This window comes from Pyrus communis, chromosome 13 (genome assembly GCF_041283825.1).
Source record: "Pyrus communis isolate YQ-2024b chromosome 13, ASM4128382v1, whole genome shotgun sequence".
NCBI classification, from domain to species: Eukaryota; Viridiplantae; Streptophyta; class Magnoliopsida; order Rosales; family Rosaceae; genus Pyrus; species Pyrus communis.
In genome coordinates, this window is record NC_142577.1 from 20,001,067 (window position 1) to 20,005,076 (window position 4,010).

General features: G+C 40.8%; 1 pseudogene; it reads left to right on the forward strand.

Moving 5' to 3' along the window:
- The first annotated feature begins 220 nt into the window (after nt 1-220).
- LOC137736562 (S-adenosylmethionine decarboxylase proenzyme 4 pseudogene) lies at nt 221-1,909 on the forward strand (annotated as a pseudogene).
- Nucleotides 1,910-4,010: the final 2,101 nt, after the last annotated feature.

Sequence of the window (4,010 nt, forward strand, 5' to 3'; positions counted from 1 at the left end):
ACTGTCTGCCGACTGGAAGTAAGTGGAGACAAGTGCAGGGTTCCGGTACAAATTATACGCGTGGACATAAATTCCGCTGCTTGCACATCAGTCTCTCTGTCTCTCTCTGCTCTTCTGAAAGGAAAAGATTTTGCTCACAAAAAAATAAAAATCGTAAGCAAATTTCAATATACATATCATCATCCTTATTCACTTCATTATATATGCCTGCAATCATGATTCTTGGTTGCCACACCAGCATGCCCCTCCTCCTCCTCCTCCTCCTCTTCTCTCTCTCTCACTCTCTCTCTCTCTCTCTCTCCCCTACCTATAAATTCCACACACCCCACCATCTCTCTCTCATCTCCACATTCCTCCTCACAACCTCTCTCTCTCCCTCTCTCTCATAACTCATTTCTTTCTCTCCATCTCTTCCTACCCGTTCTTTCATTTGGAACTTGTTGATTTCTGCTCCTCTTTCAGGGCACTTTTTTGCTATCTTACTAGGGTTTACCCTACAATTTGCGTGTGACCTAAACCTAAACAACCCAAATGGCGGTTTCTGGTTTTGAAGGGTTCGAGAAGCGTTTGGAGCTGCACTTCTCTGGGGACGACCGTAAAAATGTAGGGTCGTCGTTCGGTCTTGGTCTTCGCCTCCTTGACTTCGAGTCCTTGCAACATGTCCTACATGCCGTCCAATGCACTGTGGTCTCGGCCGTAGCCAATCACTACTTCGACGCCTACGTGTTATCCGAGTCCAGCCTCTTCGTCTACCCTACCAAGATCATCATCAAGACCTGTGGGACCACCCAGCTCCTCAAATCTATCCCTCCACTTCTCCGCCATGCGTCGCTAGATCTCGGCCTCACCCTCGTCTTCTGCCGCTACACCCGCGGTAACTTTATCTTCCCCAATGCCCAGCCTTTTCCCTACACCAACTTCCAAAACGAGGTCGTTTATTTGGAGGAATCTCTTCCCGACAGTCTCTGCTACCGCAAGGCAAACGTCATGCCCTCCAAAACCCCCTCACATGCATGGCACGTGTTCTCCGCATCCACAGAAAACACGAAATGTCCTTTTGGAGAAGACGACAGCGACGGCGGACTGTTCACACTCGAAATCTGCATGACCGAGCTCGACCGCGACCTCGCCCGCAATTTCTTCCTCCGTCCCGGCACCGAATACGACGGTGACTCCGCCGGCAAAGAAATGACTGCGCTCACTGGAATATCCGGAATTAACCCTCGTGCTCTGATCTGCGATTTCGCATTCGACCCCTGTGGGTACTCCATGAACGGTATCTACGGGAACCGCCACTCCACCATCCACGTCACCCCCGAAGACGGCTACAGCTACGCGAGCTTCGAGTGCGTGGGGTCGGTCTACGACGATCGAGACGACGTTGTTCGGGTGCTGAAGAAGGTCGTCCAAATCTTCAGGCCGGCGACGATGTCGGTATCGACCACGTGTGCGAGCCACGAGGTGTGGATGCGTGTCGCGGGGGCATTGGAGCCGCTTGGACTGAAGTGCCGGAGTTGCTCCGTGGACGAGTTTCCAGCCTCCGGTAACGTCGTGTACCAAACGTTCGTCGATCGTCGGAGTAAGAAAAATAATAATAAGTAGGATTAAATGGTAATTAAGTGGGGTTTTTCTTCTAAATTTAATTAGAAATTTAGCGGAAAAATTTAGAGCGATTGTACGGTGGAGGACGAGGAGAAAGAAGGTATCGAATGTGGGAGTTGTGGGGATAGGCAGTAGAGACGACGTGGAAGCATCGCGTATGAGGTAGCACGATGTAATGCACCCCACTTAGGTTTGCCACGCCTAAGATTTTGAGGATGTTTTTTGTCTGGTAGTGGGGTACATCAAAATTAAGTGCCAAATGTTGAGAGGGATGTTTACTTGGAGTTTCTTTCTTCTATCTTCTCAAGATTTCTATTCTTTTCATTTTCCTTTTCCCCGATCCTTTCGGATTTCCTGTTTAATTCTCCATATCTTTGTCTCACACAAATGCTGAAATGTTTAGACAATCAACTGAACATTTGTTTGCAGTTGGACGTTTATTCGTAATATGACAATATATTATATGTAGACGTTCAAAAAATGTGTTCAAACTCTTCAGTGTGATTATTTGAATATGTTTTGTTCCTTTCACAAGTCTACAACGCAAACACTAGCCCTTAATTAACACAACAATATGTTAGAATGTATAAGTTCAAAAATATGATCGACCTCTCATTCTTGAATATAGACTCATAATCCTGAATATTCTTCGTTCATTTCACGAGTATGCAACTAAGTATACCAACGCTTTATATGATCAAGTCATCGTTCTTGTACTATAAGCATATTACACCTTGGGACCCTAACAAAAACAACGTCGGTATTCTGTTGGAAAGCTCCTTTGTTTTCAAGTGTCAACCCCAATTTGCATGCATGGGGAGTTAAATGAATTTTTTCATGAACAAAATAATTCTCCGTCCATGATAATATGCGATGGGCAATGAAGTCACGACCCCTCCTCACTATTATGTCATTCAATAGTTCCTTGTCGCATATAATTTTAATTAATTTTTCATCCTTTTTGCTTTCACGTTTATAAAAAAATATCATATAATTTGCAGGTGATAATTATTATGAAAATTTAACGAAAAACTCTTGGTATTGTTTATTTTAACGAAAACCTACATTTTTACACTAAAAAGTCAATCCTAGTACTATTCACTTTACCGTTTATTTTGTCATTATCGTTAAAACTCAAAGTTTTAAAATCATTTTCATTAGTTTTCCTTAATTATTATTAAGTTGAAGTGGTCGGACAGGACACACATAATGAACAACCTGTCTAAAGTTGATTTATTACTCAAGGGGTTCCTATGATATGAAATTATTACGTGGGGGCTATAACCTTATTTTGTCTAAAAATGGGTTCATTTTTGTAAGCATTCTGTTTTTGGTAAGTGGACTGATTGGTAAATTGGGTAAATCCGTTAACAGGCTAAGGCCCATTTCATGACAAGAAAAAGTTCTAAGCCCAAGGACCTAAAGTTCTTGCCCGAAGGACCCGGTGCGAGTCAAAATAATCGACTACAAATGAAGGTCTCTACTCCCTATCTTTTATTTTATTTTATTTTAATTCCAGCGATATTTTAGTTTTTTTTTTTTTTTTTTAATTATGAGAATGAGAATTCAAATTTAGATGCATTTGGGGGAGTGTATCTATAATCAACGAGCATACACTCCCATGAAACATAGGAGAAAGACGAGATAATGCGACTTGGAGCCCAATTTTTTTTAACAATGAGAACTAATAGTAATTTTTATTAACAAATAAGAACGCAATTATAAACACACGATAGTGTAGTTACAAAGGTTTTTGTATGAGTATATTCCTTAGTGACCAAATATTGATCTAGTGATAATCTGTACAAATAAGTATAATAATAAAACTCCTAACGACTACCACAAGCACAAGTACCTCCATACAAGCACAAGCACCCCAGTACAAAACTGCCACAAAGTGGTAGACGCCAATGCACACATAGGGTTAGAAAAGAACTAGAATCCCACCAACACATGGGTCAAAAAAGAAGTACATGATATTATTCTGCATTTTTTTCTTTACAAGCATAACGAACAAACACTAACTTGAGTGCCATAATGTGTTATGCATTGTCTTCTCCTCCCTCGTTGATGCCAATTGAAAGTTGATGTCTAGCTTCTCAACAAGGCTACAAGATTAATGTCGGAAAACCCAAAATTCTAAAATCTAACTGTTGAAAATTAGTTTCTAGATTTCAAAATTTTTGGTGAATAATGAATGAAGGAAAAATTATGTTATTGGCTCTCCAAGTTTGATATTGGGCCGGACTACAAGGTATTTTCAAGCATCTGCTCCTTTTCATTTTTGCTAGCTTTAACTAATATGCTTCCTTTACAGAAGAAAAAGAAAAACATAAAAAATAAAAACAAAAACAAAAACAAAAAAAACTTCCTACTTAAACAAGATTATGTTAGGGGGATGTGAGACA